The sequence below is a fragment of the Panulirus ornatus genome, chromosome 19 (assembly GCF_036320965.1).
Source record: "Panulirus ornatus isolate Po-2019 chromosome 19, ASM3632096v1, whole genome shotgun sequence".
Lineage (NCBI taxonomy): Eukaryota > Metazoa > Arthropoda > Malacostraca > Decapoda > Palinuridae > Panulirus > Panulirus ornatus.
Window position 1 is genome coordinate 33,750,261 of NC_092242.1, and position 20,758 is coordinate 33,771,018.

The window sequence follows — 20,758 nt, forward strand, 5'->3', positions numbered from 1 at the left end:
CCTTTGTTCTTAACGCTACCTCGCTATCGCGGGAAATAGCGAATAGTATGAAAAAAAAAAAAAAAAATATATATATATATATATATATATATATATATATATATATATATATATATATATATATATATATATATATATATATTATTATCATTATTCATTTTGCTTTATCGCTGTCTCCCGCGTTAGCGATGTAGCGCAAGGAAACAGACGAAAGAAAGGCCCAACCCGCCCACATACACATGTATATACATACCTGTCCACAAACGCACAATATACATACCTATACATCTCAATGTACAAATATATATTACACACACAGACATATACATATATACACATGTACATAATTCATACTGTCTGCCTTTATTTGTTCCCATCGCCACCTCGCTACACATGGAATAATATTCCCCTCCCCCCTCATGTGTGCGAGGTAGCGCTACGAAAAACAGAAACGGCCCCATTCGTTCACACTCAATCTCTAGCTATCATGTAATAATGCACCGAAGCCACAGCTCCCTTTCCACATCCAGGCCCCACACACTTTGCATGGTTTACAACAGACACTTCACATGACCTGGTTCAATCCATTGACGGCACGTCGACCCCGGTATACCACATCGTTCCAATTCACTCTATTCCTTGCACGCCCTTCACCCTGCTGCATGTTCAGGCCCCGATCACTCAAAATCTTTTTCACTCTATCTTTCCACCTCCAATTTGGTGTCCCACTTCTCCTCGTTCCCTCCACCTCTGACACATATATCCTCTTGGTCAATCTTTCCCCACTCATTCTCTCCATGTGACCAAAACATTTCAAAACACCCTCTTCTGCTCTCTCAACCACACTCTTTTTATTTCCACACATCTCTCTCACCCTTACATTACTTACTCGATCAAATCACCTCACACCACATGTTGTCCTCAAACATCTTATTTCCAGAACATCCACCCTCCTGCGCACAACTCTATCCATAGCCCAAGCCTCGCAACCATACAACATTGTTGGAACCACTATTCCTTCAAACATACCCATTTCTGCTTTCCGAGATAATGTTCTCGACTTCCAAACATTCCTCAAGGCTCCCATAATTTTCGCCCCCTCCCCCATCCTATGATTCACTTCCGCTTCCATGGTTCCATCCGTTGCCCGATCCACTCCCAGATATCTAAAACACTTCACTTCCTCCAGCTTTTCTCCATTCAAACTTACCTCCCAATTGACTTGACCCTCAACCCTACTGTACCTAATAACCTTGCTCTTATTCACATTTACTCTTAACTTTCTTCTTTCACACACTTTACCAAACTCAGTCACCAGCTTCTGCAGTTTCTTACATGAATCAGCCACCAGCTGTGTATCATCAGCGAACAACAACTGACTCACTTCCCAAGCTCTCTCATCCACAACAGACTTCATACTTGCCCCTCTTTCCAAAACTCTTGCATTCACCTCCCGAACAACCCCATCCATAAACAAATTAAACAACCATGGAGACATCACACACCCCTGCCGCAAACCTACATTCACTGAGAACCAGTCACTTTCCTCTCTTCCTACACGTACATATGCCTTACATCCTCGATAAAAACTTTTCACTACTTCTAACAACTTGCCTCCCACACCATATATTCTTAATACCTTCCACAGAGCATCTCTATCAACTCTATCATATGCCTTCTCCAGATCCATAAATGCTACATACGAATCCATTTGTTTTTCTAAGTATTTATCACATACATTCTTCAAAGCAAACACCTGATCCACACATCCTCTACCACTTCTGAAACCACACTGCTCTACCCCATTCTGATGCTCTGTACATTCCTTCACCCTCTCAATCAATACCCTCCCATATAATTTACCAGGAATACTCAACAAACTTCTACCTCTGTAATTTGAGCACTCACTCTTATCCCCTTTGCCTTTGTACAATGGCACTATGCAAGCATTCCGCCAATCCTCAGGCACCTCACCATGAATCATACATACATCAAATAACCTTACCAACCAGTCAACAATACAGTCACCCCCTTTTTTAATAAATTCCACTGCAATGCCATCCAAACCTGCTGCTTTGCCGGCTTTCATCTTCCGTAAAGCTTTTACTACCTCTTCTCTATTTACCAAATCATTTTCCCTAACCCTCTCACTTTGCACACCACCTCGACCAAGACACCCCACATCTGCCACTCTATCATCAAACACATTCAACAAACCTTCAAAATACTCACTCCATCTCCTTCTCACATCACCACTACTTGTTATCACCTCCCCATTAGCCCCCTTCACTGAAGTTCCTATTTGCTCCCTTGTCTTACGCACTTTATGTACCTCCTTCCAAAACATCTTTTTATTCTCCTTGAAATTTAATGATACTCTCTCACCCCAACTCTCATTTGCCCTCTTTTTCACCTCTTGCACCTTTCTCTTGACCTCCTGCCTCTTTCTTTTATACCTCTCCCACTCATTTGCATTTTTCCCTGCAAAAATCGTTCAAATGCCTCTCTCTTCTCTTTCACTAATAATCTTACTTCTTCATCCCACCACTCACTACCTTTTCTAATCAACCCACCTCCCACGCTTCTCATGCCACAAGCATCTTTTGCGCAAGCCATCACTGATTCCCTAAATACATCCCATTCCTCCCCCACTCCCCTTACCTCCTTTGTTCTCACCTTTTTCCATTCTGTACTCAGTCTCTCCTGGTACTTCCTCACACAAGTCTCCTTCCCAAGCTCACTTACTCTCACCACTCTCTTCACCCCAACATTCTCTCTTCTTTTCTGAAAACCCCCACAAATCTTCACCTTTGCTTCCACAAGATAAGGATCAGACATCCCTCCCGTTGCACCTCTCAGCACATTAACATCCAAAAGTCTCTCTTTCGTGCGTCTATCAATTAACACGTAATCCAATAACGCTCTCTGGCCATCTCTCCTACTTACATACGTATACTTATGTATATCTCGCTTTTTAAACCAGGTATTCCCAATCACCTGTCCTTTTTCAGCACATAAGTCTACAAGCTCTTCACCATTTCCATTTACAGCACTGAACACTCCATGTATACCAATTATTCCCTCAACTGCCACATTACTCACCTTTGCATTCAAACTACCCATCACTATAACACGGTCTTGTGCATCAAAACCACTAACACACTCATTCAGCTGCTCCCAAAACACTTGCCTCTCATGATCTTTCTTCTCATGCCCAGGTGCATATGCACCAATAATCACCCATCTCTCTCCATCAACTTTCAGTTTTACCCATATCAATCGAGAATTTACTTTCTTACACTCTATCACATACTCCCACAACTCCTGATTCAGATGTAGTGCTACTCCTTCCCTTGCTCTTGTCCTCTCACTATCCCCTGACTTTACTCCCAAGACATTCCCAAAGCACTGTTCCCCTTTACCCTTTAGCTTCGTTTCACTCAGAGCCAAAACATCCAGGTTCCTTTCCTCAAACATACTACCTATCTCTCCTTTTTTCTCATGTTGGTTACATCCACACACATTTAGACACCCCAATCTGAGCCTTCGAGGAGGATGAGCACTCCTCGCGTGACTCCTTCTTCTGTTTCCCCTTTTAGAAAGTTAAAATGCAAGGAGAGGAGGGTTTCTGGCCCCCCGCTCCCGTCCCCTTTAGTCGCCTTCTACGACACGTGAGGAATGCGTGGGAAGTATTCTTAATCCCCTATCCCCAGGGATAGGGGATTATATTTATATATATATGTATATATATATATATATATATATATATATATATATATATATATATATATATATATATATATATATATATATATATATATATATATATATATATATATATATTTATATATATATATATATATATATATATATATATATATATATATATATATATATATATATATATATATATATATATATATATATATATATATATATATATATATATATATATATATATATATATATATATATATATATATATATATATATATATATATATATATATATATATATATATATATATATATATATATATATATATATATATATATATATATATATATATATATATATATATATATATAGTTTATATATATATATATATATATATATATATATATATATATATATATATATATATATATATATATATATATATATATATATATATATGATAAATGTGTTTGACGCGCTACCTTACTGTAATGTGTGATGCGCTACCTTACTGTGATGTGTGACGCGCTGCCTTACTCTAATGTGTGACGCGCTACCTTACTGTAATGTGTGACGCAAAACCTTACTGTTATGTCTGACGCGCTACCTTACCCTAATATGTGACGCGATACCTTACTGTAATGTGTGACGCGTTACCTTACTGTTATGTATGAGGCGCTACCTTACAAATGTGACGCGATACCTTACATGTGTGACGGCCCAGTTCAGGAAAGGTCCTTAGGATGTGTTGCTAAAGTATTCAGTTGCCAAGTGTTGCCTTTGAATGAGGTCTGTGGCAGTCCTCATATATACATATATATATATATATATATATATATATATATATATATATATATATATATATATATATATATATATATTTTTTTTTTTTTTCTTTTTTTTTTGCTTTGTCGCTGTCTCCCGCGTTTGCGAGATAGCGCAAGGAAACAGATGAAAGAAATGGCCCAGCCCACCCCCATACACATGTATATACATACACTTCCCCCCACGCAAAATATGCATACCCACACATCTCAATGTACACATATATATACACACACAGACATATACATGTATACACATGCACACAATTCACACTGTCTGCCTTTATTCACTCCCATCGCCACCTCGGCACACATGAAATAACATCCCTCTTCACCCTCATGTGTGCGAGGTAGCGCTAGGAAAAGACAACAAAGGCCCCATTCGTTTACACTCAGTCTCTAGTTGTCATGCAATAATGCCCTAAACCACAGCTCGCTTTCCACATCCAGGACCCACAGAACTTTCCATGGTTTACCCCAGACGCTTCACATGCCCTGATTCAATCCATTGACAGCACGTCGACCCCGGTATACCACATCGATCCAATTCACTCTATTCCTTGCCCGCCTTTCACCCTCCTGCATGTTCAGGCCCCGATCACTCAAAATCTTTTTCACTCCATCTTTCCAACTACAGTTTGGTCTCCCACTTCTCCTCGTTCCCTCCACCTCTGAACCATATATCCTCTTGGTCAATCTTTCCTCACTCATTCTCTCCATGTGCCCAAACCATTTCAAAACACCCTCTTCTGCTCTCTCAACCACGCTCTTTTTATTTCCACACATCTCTCTTACCCTTACATTACTTACTCGATCAAACCACCTCACACCACATATTGTCCTCAAACATCTTATTTCCAGCACATCCACCCTCCTGCGCACTACTCTATCCATAGCCCACGCCTCGCAACCATACAACATTGTTGGAACCACTATTTCTTCAAACATACCCATGTTTGCTTTCCGAGATAATTTTCTCGATTTCCACAGATTCTTCAAGGCTCCCAGGATTTTCGCCCCCTCCCCCACCCTATGATTCACTTCCGCTTCCATGGTTCCATCCTCTGCCAGATCCATTCCCAGATATTTAAAACACTTTACATCCTCCAGTTTTCCTCCATTCAAACTTAACTCCCATTTGACTTGACCCTCAACCCTACTGTACTTAATAACCTTGCTCTTATTCATATTTACTCTTAACTTTCTTCTTTCACACACTTTACCAAACTCAGTCACCAGCTTCTGGAGTTTGTCACATGAATCAGCCACCAGCGCTGTATCATCAGCGAACAACAACTGACTCACTTCCCAAGCTCTTTCATCCACAACAGACTTTATACTTGCCCCTCTTTCCAAAACTCTTGCATTCACCTCCCTAACAACCCCATCCATAAACAAATTAAACAACCATGGAGACATCACACACCCCTGCCACAAACGTACATTCACTGAGAATCAATCACTTTCCTCTCTTCCTATACTATTTCACGAGTATTGTGACGCTGTCAACATACGCAGAGAAAAGGTAGCAAAAAGAAAACTGTAATATATTATGTTAGAGCAGGTAACCTGGCTAGAATCATTTGATGCGAAGCAGCTTCGCTCTGCGAATGCTTTATCTAGATAAGCACATAAATAGAGAGAGAGAGAGAGAGAGAGAGAGAGAGAGAGAGAGAGAGAGAGAGAGAGAGAGAGAGAGAGAGAGAGAGAGAGAGAGAGAGAGAGAGAGAGAGAGAGAGAGAGAGAGAGAGAGAGAGAGAGAGAGAGAGAGAGAGAGAGAGAGAGAGAGAGAGAGAGAGAGAGAGAGATTGAGAACATTCTTGATATTTTTATGACCTTCCAGCAATATCCTGTCCATACTAGGTACTGATGAGCTGTTCAGAGTGTTCTGTTGTCTAATTCATGTATATTTTTCACTCTTACTACATGTTTATGTTGTATCCCTCTGTATGTCTGTCTGTATGTTTTTCTCTATTCATACTCTTATTAATTCTAGATGTAATATTCTTTCTGCATTAACTATTTTTGGTCTTACAATATCAAGGGATATAACAGACTGGAGAGGAAGCCTAACTGTAGTGAATCTCACGTGCTAGCAGTAACGACATGTGGGAACTTTACAAGTCAAGACAAACATCAAACTTGGTTCTAAAGCCACGTGTTATCATACTCGGTGTGGTTTGTGTGATTTCAGTGTGCATCACCTTTTTAGGTTGACGTTTGTAAGGGTGCTGGTTTGGTCGACCAGTTAATTGCTATGTGGTTAAAGCAATAAGAATAAGATTTTGATTTAGTTCACTATTATGAATACAGTACCACTCTCCCATGGCGATAATGATCATATCATTATTTCACAGCAACGGGCATACTGGAAGATTTCAAACCATAGTTGCCTAAGGCAGACCGGAGCAGTGATTTACTGAAAAGTACGTAGAGGTGCTGTGTGTAGCACAGATCTGCTAACACAGGTACAGTTGACGCTGCTACACGATGGACAACTCCCATGTCAAACTATGTGGATGCAAGAGATATATTTTTTCTGACTTGTGAAACTACATGAAAACATAATTTCAAAACACTAAGTGATCCAAAGAAGACACGGACATGATAAATCACAGATGGAGAGCAATAATCTATCATTTCCTTCGTGCGAGAAATGACTCTTTCTGCTTCAGTTTATTCTTTTAATGAGGCAGCTTAATGCCTCTGAATAATTCAGTGACGTGGTGTGAAGGTATACTAGATGTCATGATGTAAATCATTGCTATATACATTTAATTATTCATAAAATGAATTTTGGGGGATTTGTAGCGGCACTTGAATCTCTAATACCAAAACTTAACAACGACACGCTGAAAATCCTTGACTTCACTGGACGTGCTGTCCTTCACAATATCTGGAAGTTCTGACAAGTTAGGCGCTCCTGAACTTCGGGAAGAGTGCCGGAAAATGTCATGATATAAACTTTTAATATGAAACAAAACCAGATTTCTTTTCGACTAAAATACTGATGACTTTGTATGAGTGAGATTTCGAAAGAAATTCATTGATCATATCTGTCGAAACGTTGCTATCACACGAATGACCGTGCCAACTAATTCTGCTGAGGAGATGATAACATTAGCTTCAGCAAAATCTGGAACGTATACAGTGGTCTCACCCCTTAGTTCTGTTCTTGTTCTGTCTGGATACTTGACGTGTGACTTTACCCACTGGTTCCCAGCCTTTACATTGCTGACCATCAAGAATGGTAAACACCAGGAAACGGTAATGGAGCAATCAGAGAATTTCAGTGTGTTTAACATGAAAACATAAGAAACAGTAAAGAAGCATTCATCGCTTCCAGAACACATACGTATTAGTTTCCATCCACTAACCTCAGTAGCCATATGTATTTCTGTTACCCTGTACTTGGATATTAACTTAATCATTTATCTTCTCTTTCTCTCATATTTTCGCCATTTTTCACACTAGCCCCATAGACCTTTTCTTGGTTTCTCCCGGTTGTTCCATATGCTTCAGTAACCTAGCACATTTCAAAAGACAGGTTTTTCACTGCCTCCAAAACTCGTAAATACTTTCTCTTGTCTTTTCTTTTCCCGTTTTATAATTATCTCTATATTTCAGTTAAGGCCCGGCCTTGATGTGCACTTTTGTCCATGACTAGAACCTCCAACATAAAAAGGAAAATGTCACTGACAGCACGTCGCCCCATCTATACCACATTGCTAAAATTCACTCTATCCTATACACGCCTTTCATCATCCTATATATTCGAGCCCCCGATCACTCAAAATCTTTATTAGGCCATGCTTCCATCTCCAATTCCCCCCCCCCCCTCCCCCCACATCCTTTTCCATATACACTCTACATCTGACACATATACCCTCTTTGTCAAGCTTTTCTCACTCGTTCTCTCCATATATCCAAACCATTTTAGCACACCCTCATCAGCTATCTCAACCATACTCTTCTTACAGTATCACCAACCTCTTCCTTCAATCATTACTGACACCATCAACCCTCCTCACACCACATATCAACCTTTAACAGTTCATCTGCAACACATGTACCCTACTCCTCAAATTCTCACTTATAGTCTACGTCTAGCATTCACGCAATGTGGTTGGGACTGCTGTACTTTCAAATATAACCATATCCTAATTCCACACAACGACCTCTATTTCCACACATCCCTCAATGCTTCCAGAACCTTATCCCCTTCACGCAACCTATGGCTCACCTCCTCTTCCAAGGTATCTCTCATTTCCTTCAGGTTACATCCATTCAAAACTCACCTTTTCCTTCCCCTCTGACCCACTAAATCTAATAAACTTGCTTTTATTCACATTCACTTTCAGTTTCCGTCTTTCATACACTGCTAAACTCAGAAACCAACTGCTGCAGTTTCTCACGCGAATCTGCCACCAGTGCTGTGCCATCAGCGAACGAAAACAGACAAACTCCAGGTCCCCTTACCCGCTACAGACTACATACCTGCTCGTTTCTCCAAAACCTTTGCATTTACCTCCACCATCCCATCCATAAACATATAAAATGGTCACACTGACATCACACATCTTTGCTGCAGACCAGCCTTTACTTGGAACCATTCACCCAAGTAAAGGTTCCAAGTACTCGTAAAATAGTATAGGAAGAGAGGAAAGTGATTGATTCTCAGTGAATGTAGGTTTGTGGCAGGGGTGTGTGATGTCTCCATGGTTGTTTAATTTGTTTATGGATGGGGTTGTTAGGGAGGTGAATGCAAGAGTTTTGGAAAGAGGGGCAAGTATAAAGTCTGTTGTGGATGAAAGAGCTTGGGAAGTGAGTCAGTTGTTGTTCGCTGATGATACAGCGCTGGTGGCTGATTCATGTGACAAACTCCAGAAGCTGGTGACTGAGTTTGGTAAAGTGTGTGAAAGAAGAAAGTTAAGAGTAAATATGAATAAGAGCAAGGTTATTAAGTACAGTAGGGTTGAGGGTCAAGTCAAATGGGAGGTAAGTTTGAATGGAGGAAAACTGGAGGATGTAAAGTGTTTTAAATATCTGGAAATGGATCTGGCAGAGGATGGAACCATGGAAGCGGAAGTGAATCATAGGGTGAGGGAGGGGGCGAAAATCCTGGGAGCCTTGAAGAATCTGTGGAAATCGAGAAAATTATCTCGGAAAGCAAACATGGGTATGTTTGAAGAAATAGTGGTTCCAACAATGTTGTATGGTTGCGAGGCGTGGGCTATGGATAGAGTAGTGCGCAGGAGGGTGGATGTGCTGGAAATAAGATGTTTGAGGACAATATGTAGTGTGAGGTGGTTTGATCGAGTAAGTAATGTAAGGGTAAGAGAGATGTGTGGAAATAAAAAGAGCGTGGTTGAGAGAGCAGAAGAGGGTGTTTTGAAATGGTTTGGGCACATGGAGAGAATGAGTGAGGAAAGATTGACCAAGAGGATATATGATTCAGAGGTGGAGGGAACGAGGAGAAGTAGGAGACCAAACTGTAGTTGGAAAGATGGAGTGAAAAAGATTTTGAGTGATCGGGGCCTGAACATGAAGGAGGGTGAAAGGCGGGCAAGGAATAGAGTGAATTGGATCGATGTGGTATACCGGGGTCGACGTGCTGTCAATGGATTGAATCAGGGCATGTGAAGCGTCTGGGGTAAACCATGGAAAGTTCTGTGGGTCCTGGATGTGGAAAGCGAGCTGTGGTTTAGGGCATTATTGCATGACAACTAGAGACTGAGTGTAAACGAATGGGGCCTTTGTTGTCTTTTCCTAGCGCTACCTCGCACACATGAGGGTGGAGGGGGATGTTATTACATATGTGCCGAGGTGGCGATGGGAGTGAATAAAGGCAGACAGTGTGAATTGTGTGCATGTGTATACATGTATATGTCTGTGTGTGTATATATATGTGTACATTGAGATGTGTGGGTATACATATTTTGCGTGGGGGGAAGTGTATGTATATACATGTGTATGGGGGTGGGCTGGGCCATTTCTTTCGTCTGTTTCCTTGCGGTACCTCGCAAACGCGGGAGACAGCGACAAAGGAAAAAAAAAAAGAAAAAAAAAAATATATATATATATATATATATATATATATATATATATATATATATATATATATATATATATATATATATATGGGGACTGCCACAGACCTCATTAAAAGGCAACACTTGGCAACTGAATACTTTAGCAACACATCCTAAGGACCTTTCCTGAACTGGGCCGTCACACATGTAAGGTATCGCGTCACACATGTCAGGTAGCGTCTCATACATAACAGTAAGGTAGCGCGTCACACATTACAGTAAGGTATCGCGTCACATATTAGGGTAAGGTAGCGCGTCAGACATAACAGTAAGGTTTTGCGTTACACATTACAGTAAGGTAGCGCGTCACACATTAGAGTAAGGCAGCGCGTCACACATCACAGTAAGGTAGCGCATCACACATTACAGTAAGGTAGCGCGTCAAACACATTTATTATATATATATATATATATATATATATATATATATATATATATATATATATATATATATATATATATATATATATATATATATATGTATATATATATATATATAAACTATAAACTATATATATATATATAAATTTATATATATATTTTTTTTTTTTTTTTTTTTATACTTCGTCGCTGTCTCCCGCGTTTGCGAGGTAGCGCAAGGAAACAGACGAAAGAAATGGCCCAACCCCCCCCATACACATGTACATACACACGTCCACACACGCAAATATACATACCTACACAGCTTTCCATGGTTTACCCCGGACGCTTCACATGCCTTGATTCAATCCACTGACACCACGTCAACCCCTTTATACCACATCGCTCCAATTCACTCTATTCCTTGCCCTCCTTTCACCCTCCTGCATGTTCAGGCCCCGATCACACAAAATCCTTTTCACTCCATCTTTCCACCTCCAATTTGGTCTCCCTCTTCTCCTCGTTCCCTCCACCTCCGACACATATATCCTCTTGGTCAATCTTTCCTCACTCATTCTCTCCATGTGCCCAAACCATTTCAAAACACCCTCTTCTGCTCTCTCAACCACGCTCTTTTTATTTCCACACATCTCTCTTACCCTTACGTTACTTACTCGATCAAACCACCTCACACCACACATTGTCCTCAAACATCTCATTTCCAGCACATCCATCCTCCTGCGCACAACTCTATCCATAGCCCACGCCTCGCAACCATACAACATTGTTGGAACTACTATTCCTTCAAACATACCCATTTTTGCTTTCCGGGATAATGTTCTCGACTTCCACACATTTTTCAAGGCTCCCAAAATTTTCGCCCCCTCCCCCACCCTATGATCCACTTCCGCTTCCATGGTTCCATCTGCTGACAGATCCACTCCCAGATATCTAAAACACTTCACTTCCTCCAGTTTTTCTCCATTCAAACTCACCTCCCAATTGACTTGACCCTCAACCCTACTGTACCTAATAACCTTGCTCTTATTCACATTTACTCTTAACTTTCTTCTTCCACACACTTTACCAAACTCCGTCACCAGCTTCTGCAGTTTCTCACATGAATCCGCCACCAGCGCTGTATCATCAGCGAACAACAACTGACTCACTTCCCAAGCTCTCTCATCCCCAACAGACTTCATATTTGCCCCCCTTTCCAAGACTCTTGCATTTACCTCCCTAACAACCCGATCCATAAACAAATTAAACAACCATGGAGACATCACACACCCCTGCCACAAACCTACATTCACTGAGAACCAATCACTTTCCTCTCTTCCTACACGTAGACATGCCTTACATCCTCGATAAAAACTTTTCACTGCTTCTAACAACTTGCCTCCCACACCATATATTCTTAATACTTTCCACAGAGCATCTCTATCAACTCTATCATATGCCTTCTCCAGATCCATAAATGCTACATACAAATCCATTTGCTTTTCTAAGTATTTCTCGCATACATTCTTCAAAGCAAACACCTGATCCACACATCCTCTACCACTTCTGAAACCACACTGCTCTTCCCCAATCTGATGCTCTGTACATGCCTTCACCCTCTCAATCAATACTCTCCCATATAATTTACCAGGGATACTCAACAAACTTATACCTCTGTAATTTGAGCACTCACTCTTATCACCTTTGCCTTTGTACAATGGCACTATGCACGCATTCCGCCAATCCTCAGGCACCTCACCATGAGTCATACATACATTAAATAACCTTACCAACCAGTCAACAGTCGATTAATATGGGTAAAATTGAATTTGATGGAGAGAGGTGGGTGATTATTGGTGCATATGCACCTGGGCATGAGAAGAAAGATCATGAGAGGCAAGTGTTTTGGGAGCAGCGAAATGAGTGTGTTAGCGGTTTTGATGCACGAGACCGGGTTATAGTGATGGGTGATTTGAATGCAAAGGTGAGTAATGTGGCAGTTGAGGGAATAATTGGTATGCATGGGGTGTTCAGTGTTGTAAATGGAAATGGTGAAGAGCTTGTAGATTTATGTGCTGAAAAAGGACTGATGATTGGGAATACCTGGTTTAAAAAGCGAGATATACATAAGTATACTTATACAAGTAGGAGAGATGGCCAGAGAGCGTTATTGGATTACGTGTTAATTGACAGGCGTGCGAAAGAGAGACTTTTGGATGTCAATGTGCTGAGAGGTGCAACTAGAGGGATGTCTGATCATTATCTTGTGGAGGCTAAGGTGAAGATTAGTATGGGTTTTCAGAAAAGAAGAGTGAATGTTGGGGTGAAGAAGGTAGTGAGAGTAAGTGAGCTTGGGAAGGAGACCTGTTTGAAGAAGTATCAGGAGAGACTGTGTACAGAATGGAAAAAGGTGAGAACAATGGAAGTAAGGGGAGTGGGGGAGGAATGGGATGTATTTAGGGAATCAGTGATGGATTGCGCAAAAGATGCTTGTGGCATGAGAAGAGTGGGAGGTGGGTTGTTTAGAAAGGGTAGTGAGTGGTGGGATGAAGAAGTAAGAGTATTAGTGAAAGAGAAGAGAGAGGCATTTGGACGATTTTTGCAGGGAAAAAATGCAATTGAGTGGGAGAAGTATAAAAGAAAGAGACAGGAGGTCAAGAGAAAGGTGTAAGAGGTGAAAAAAAGGGCAAATGAGAGTTGGAATGAGAGACTATCAGTAAATTTTAGGGAGAATAAAAAGATGTTCTGGAAGGAGGTAAATAGGGTGCGTAAGACAAGGGAGCAAATGGGAACTTCAGTGAAGGGCGTAAATGGGGAGGTGATAACAAGTAGTGGTGATGTGAGAAGGAGATGGAATGAGTATTTTGAAGGTTTGTTGAATGTGTCTGATGACAGAGTGGCAGATATAGGGTGTTTGGGTCGAGGTGGTGTGCAAAGTGAGAGGGTTAGGGAAAATGATTTGGTAAACAGAGAAGAGGTAGTAAAAGCTTTGCGGAAGATGAAAGCCGGCAAGGCAGCAGGTTTGGATGGTATTGCAGTGGAATTTATATATATATATATATATATATATATATATATATATATATATATATATATATATAAATATAATCCCCTATCCCTGGGGATAGGGGATTAAGAATACTTCCCACGCATTCCTCACGTGTCGTAGAAGGCGACTAAAGGGGACGGGAGCGGGGGGCCAGAAACCCTCCTCTCCTTGTATTTTAACTTTCTAAAAGGGGAAACAGAAGAAGGAGTCACGCGAGGAGTGCTCATCCTCCTCGAAGGCTCAGATTGGGGTGTCTAAATGTGTGTGGATGTAACCAAAATGAGAAAAAAGGATAGATGGGTAGTATGTTTGAGGAAAGGAACCTGGATGTTTTGGCTCTGAGTGAAACGAAGCTAAAGGGTAAAGGGGAAGAGTGGTTTGGGAATGTCTTCGGAGTAAAGTCAGGGGATAGTGAGAGGACAAGAGCAAGGGAAGGAGTAGCACTACACCTGAATCAGGAGTTGTGTGAGTATGTGATAGAGTGTAAGAAAGTAAATTCTCAATTGATGTGGGTAAAACTGAAAGTTGATGGAGAGAGATGGGTGACTATTGGTGCATATGCACCTGGGCATGAGAAGAAAGATCATGAGAGGCAAGTGTTTTGGGAGCAGCTGAATGAGTGTGTTAGTGGTTTTGATGCACAAAACCGGGTTATAGTGATGGGTAGTTTGAATGCAAAGGTGAGTAATGAGGCAGTTGAGGGAATAATTGATATACATGGAATGTTCAGTGCTGTAAATGGAAATGGTGAAGAGCTTGTAGACTTATGTGCTGAAAAAGGACAAGTGATTTGGAATACCTGGTTTAAAAAGCGAGATATACATAAGTATACGTATGTAAGTAGGAGAGATGGCCAGAGAGCGTTATTGGATTACGTGTTAATTGATAGACGCACGAAAGAGAGACTTTTGGATGTTAATGTGCTGAGAGGTGCAACGGGAGGGATGTCTGATCATTATCTTGTTTAAGCAAAGGTGAAGATTTGTGGGGGTTTTCAGAAAAGAAGAGAGAGTGTTGGGGTGAAGAGAGTGGTGAGAGTAAGTGAGCTTGGGAAGGAGACTTGTGTGAGGAAGTACCAGGAGAGACTGAGTACAGAATGGAAAAAGGTGAGAACAAAGGAGGTAAGGGGAGTGGGGGAGGAATGGGATGTATTTAGGGAATCAGTCATGGCTTGTGCAAAAGATGTTTGTGGCATGAGAAGCGTGGGAGGTGGGTTGATGAGAAAAGGTAGTGAGTGGTGGGATGAAGAAGTAAGATTATTAGTGAAAGAGAAGAGAGAGGCATTTGAACGATTTTTGCAGGAAAAAATGCAAATGAGTGGGAGAGGTATAAAAGAAAGAGGCAGGAGGTCAAGAGAAAGGTGCAAGAGGTGAAAAAGAGGGCAAGTGAGAGTTGGGGTGAGAGAGTATCATTAAATTTCAAGGAGAATAAAAAGATGTTTTGGAAGGAGGTACATAAAGTGCGTAAGACAAGGGAGCAAATAGGAACTTCAGTGAAGGGGGCTAATGGGGAGGTGATAACAAGTAGTGGTGATGTGAGACGGAGATGGAGTGAGTATTTTGAATGTTTGTTGAATGTGTTTGATGATAGAGTGGCAGATGTGGGGTGTCGTGGTCGAGGTGGTGTGCAAAGTGAGAGGGTTAGGGAAAATGATTTGGTAAATAGAGAAGAGGTAGTAAAAGCTTTACGGAAGATGAAAGCCGGCAAAGCAGCAGGTTTGGATGGCATTGCAGTGGAATTTATTAAAAAAGGGGGTGACTGTATTGTTGACTCGTTGGTAAGGTTATTTAATGTATGTATGATTCATGGTGAGGTGCCTGAGGATTGGCGGAATGCTTGCATAGTGCCATTGTACAAAGGAAAGGGGATAAGAGTGAGTGCTCAAATTACAGAGGTAGAAGTTTGTTGAGTATTCCTGGTAAATTATATGGGAGGGTATTGATTGAGAGGGTGAAGGCATGTACAGAGCATCAGATTGGGGTAGAGCAGTGTGGTTTCAGAAGTGGTAGAGGATGTGTGGATCAGGTGTTTGCTTTGAAGAATGTATGCGAGAAATACTTAGAAAAACAAATGGATTCGTATGTAGCATTTATGGATCTGGAGAAGGCATATGATAGAGTTGATAGAGATGCTCTGTGGAAGGTATTAAGAATATATGGTGTGGGAGGCAAGTTGTTAGAAGTAGTGAAAAGTTTTTATCGAGGATGTAAGGCATATATACGTGTAGGAAGAGAGGAAAGTGACTGGTTCTCAGTGAATGTAGGTTTGCGGCAGGGGTGTGTGATGTCTCCATGGTTGTTTAATTTGTTTATGGATTGGGTTGTTCGGGAGGTGAATGCAAGAGTTTTGGAAAGAGGGGCAAGTATTCAGTCTGTTGTGGATGAGAGAGCTTGGGAAGTGAGTCAGTTGTTGTTCGCTGATGATACAGCGCTGGTGGCTGATTCATGTAAGAAACTGCAGAAGCTGGTGACTGAGTTTGGTAAAGTGTGTGAAAGAAGAAAGTTAAGAGTAAATGTGAATAAGAGCAAGGTTATTAGGTACAGTAGGGTTGAGGGTCAAGTCAATTGGGAGGTAAGTTTCAATGGAGAAAAGCTGGAGGAAGTGAAGTGTTTTAGATATCTGGGAGTGGATCTGGCAGCGGATGGAACCATGGACGCGGAATTGAATCATAGGATGGGGGAGGGGGCGAAAATTCTGGGAGCCTTGAGGAATGTTTGGAAGTCGAGAACATTATCTCGGAAAGCAAAAATGGGTATGTTTAAAGGAATAGTGGTTCCAACCATGTTGTATGGTTGCGAGGTTTGGGCTATGGATAGAGTTGGGCGCCGGAGGGTGGATGTGCTGGAAATAAGATGTTTGAGGACAACATGTGGTGTGAGGTGATTTGATCGAGTAAGTAATGTAAGGGTGAGAGAGATGTGTGGAAATAAAATGAGTGTGGTTGAGAGAGCAGAAGAGGGTGTTATAAAATGTTTTGGTCACATGGAGAGAATGAGTGGGGAAAGATTGACCAAGAGGATATATGTGTCAGAGGTGGAGGGAACGAGGAGAAGTGGGACACCAAATTGGAGGTGGAAAGATGGAGTGAAAAAGATTTTGAGTGATCGGGGCCTGAACATGCAGCAGGGTGAAGGGCGTGCAAGGAATAGAGTGAAGTGGAACGATGTGGTATACCGGGGTCGACGTGCCGTCAATGGATTGAACCAGGTCATGTGAAGTGTCTATTGTAAACCATGCAAAGTGTGTGGGACCTGGATGTGGAAAGGGAGCTGTGGCTTCGGTGCATTATTACATGATAGCTAGAGATTGAGTGTGAACGAATGGGGCCGTTGGTGTTTTTCCTAGCGCTTATTCGCACACATGAGGGGGGAGGGGAATATTATTCCATGTGTGGCGAGGTGGCGATGGGAAAAAATAAAGGCAGACAGTATGAATTATGTACCTGTGTATATATGTATATGTCTGTGTGTGCAATATATATGTGTACATTGAGATGTATAGGTATGTATACTGTGCGTTTGTGGACAGGTATGTATATACATGTGTATGTGGGCGGGTTGGGCCTTTCTTTCGTCTGTTTCCTTACGCTATATATACATATATATATATACATATATATATATATATATATATATATATATATATATATATATATATATATATATATATATATATATATATATATATATATATATATATATATATATATATATATATATATATATATATATATATATTTATATATATATATATTTTTTTTTTTTTTTTTTTTTTCATACTATTCGCCATTTCCCGCGATAGCGAGGTAGCGTTAAGAACAGAGGACTGGGCCTTTGAGGGAATATCCTCACCTGGCCCCCTTCTCTGTTCCTTCTTTTGGAAAAAAAAAAAAAAAAAAAAAAAAAAAAAAAAAAAAAAACGAGAGGGGAGGATTTCCAGCCCCCCGCTCCCTTCCCTTTTAGTCGCCTTCTACGACACGCAGGGAATACGTGGGAAGTATTCTTTCTCCCCTATCCCCAGGGATATATATATATATATATATATATATATATATATATATATATATATATATATATATATATCTTTCATACTATTCGCCATTTTCCGCATTAGCGAGGTAGCGTTAAGAACAGGACTGGGCCTTACAGGGAATATCCTCACCTGGCCTATTCTCTGTTCCTTCTTTTGGAAAATTAAAAAAAAAGCGAGAGGGGAGGATTTACAGCCACCTGCTCCCTCCCTTTTAGTCGCCTTCTACGACACGAAGGGAATACGTGGGAAGTATTCTTTCTCCCCTGTCCCCAGGGATAATATATATACATATATATATATATATATATATATATATATATATATATATATATATATATATATATATATATATATATATATATATATATATATATTATCCCTGGGGATAGGGGAGAAAGAATATATACATATATATATATATATATATATATATATATATATATATATATATATATATATATATATATATATATATATATATATATATATATACATATATATATATATATATATATATATATATATATATATATATATATATATATATATATATATATATATATATATATATATATATATATATATATATATATATATATATATATATTATCCCTGGGGAAAGGGGAGAAAGAATACTTCCCACGTATTCCCTGCGTGTCGTAGAAGGCGACTAAAAGGGAAGGGAGCGGAGGGCTGGAAATCCTCCCCTCTCATTTTTTTTTTTAATTTTCCAAAAGAAGGAACAGAGAAGGGGGCCAAGTGAGGATATTCCTTCAAAGGCCCAGTCCTCTGTTCTTAACGCTATATATATATATATATATATATATATATATATATATATATATATATATATATATATATATATATATATATATATATATATATATATATATATATATATTGCAGTGGAATTTATTAAAAAAGGGGGTGACTGTATTGTTGACTGGTTGGTAAGGTTATTTAATGTATGTATGACTCATGGTGAGGTGCCTGAGGATTGGCGGAATGCGTGCATAGTGCCATTGTACAAAGGCAAAGAGGATAAGAGTGAGTGCTCAAATTATAGAGGTATAAGTTTGTTGAGTATTCCTGGTAAATTATATGAGAGGGTATTGATTGAGAGGGTGAAGGCATGTACAGAGCATCAGATTGGGGAAGAGCAGTGTGGTTTCAGAAGTGGTAGAGGATGTGTGGATCAGATGTTTGCTTTGAAGAATGTATGTGAGAAATACTTAGAAAAGCAAATGGATTTGTATGTAGCATTTTTGGATCTGGAGAAGGCATATGATAGAGTTGATAGAGATGCTCTTTGGAAGGTATTAAGAATATATGGTGTGGGAGGAAAGTTGTTAGAAGCAGTGAAAAGTTTTTATCGAGGATGTAAGGCATCTGTACGTGTAGGAAGAGAGGAAAGTGATTGGTTTTCAGTGAATGTGGGTTAGCGGCAGGGGTGTGTGATGTCTCCATGGTTGTTTAATTTGTTTATGGATTGGGTTGTTAGGGAGGTAAATGCAAGAGTTTTGGAAAGAGTGGCAAGTATGAAGTCTGTTGGGAATGAGAGAGCTTGGGAAGTGAGTCAGTTTTTGTTCGCTGATGATACACCGCTGGTGGCTGATTCATGTCAGAAACTGCAGAAGCTGGTGACTGAGTTTGGTAAAGAGTGTGGAAGAAGAAAGTTAAGAGTAAATGTGAATAAGAGCAAGGTTATTAGGTACAGTAGGGATGAGGGTCAAGTCAATTGGGAGGTGAGTTTGAATGGAGAAAAACTGGAGGAAGTGAAGTGTTTTAGATATCTGGGAGTGGATCTGGCAGCGGATGGAACCATGGAAGCGGAAGTGGATCATAGGGTGGGGGAGGGGGCGAAAATTCTGGGGGCCTTGAAGAATGTGTGGAAGTCGAGAACATTATCTCGGAAAGGAAAAATGGGTATGTTTGAAGGAATAGTGGTTCCAACAATGTTGTATGGTTGCGAGGCGTGGGCTATGGATAGAGTTGTGCGCAGGTGGATGGATGTGCTGGAAATCAGATGTTTGAGGACAATGTGTGGTGTGAGGTGGTTTGATCAAGTGAATAACGTAAGGGTAAGAGAGATGTGTGGAAATAAAAAGAGCGTGGTTGAGGGAGCAGAAGAGGGTTTTTGAAGTGGTTTGGGCACATGGAGAGAATGAGTGAGGAAAGATTGACCAAGAGGATATATGTGTCGGAGGTGGAGGGAACGAGGAGAAGAGGGAGACCAAATTGGAGGTGGAAAGATGGAGTGAAAAAGATCCCCTATACACATGTATATACATACGTCCACACACGCAAATATACATACCTACACAGCTTTCCATGGTTTACCCCAGACGCTTCACATGCCCTGCTTCAATCCACTGACAGCACGTCAACCCCGGTATACCACATCGCTCCAATTCACTCTATTCCTTGCCCTCCTTTCACCCTCCTGCATGTTCAGGCCCCGATCACACAAAATCTTTTTCACTCCATCTTTCCACCTCCAATTTGGTTTCCCTCTTCTCCTTGTTCCCCCCACCTCCGAGACATATATCCTCTTGGGCAATCTTTCCACACTCATCCTCTCCATGTGCCCAAACCACTTCAAAACACCCTCTTCTGCTCTCTCAATCACGCTCTTTTTATTTCCACACATCTCTCTTACCCTTACGTTACTTACTCGATCAAAC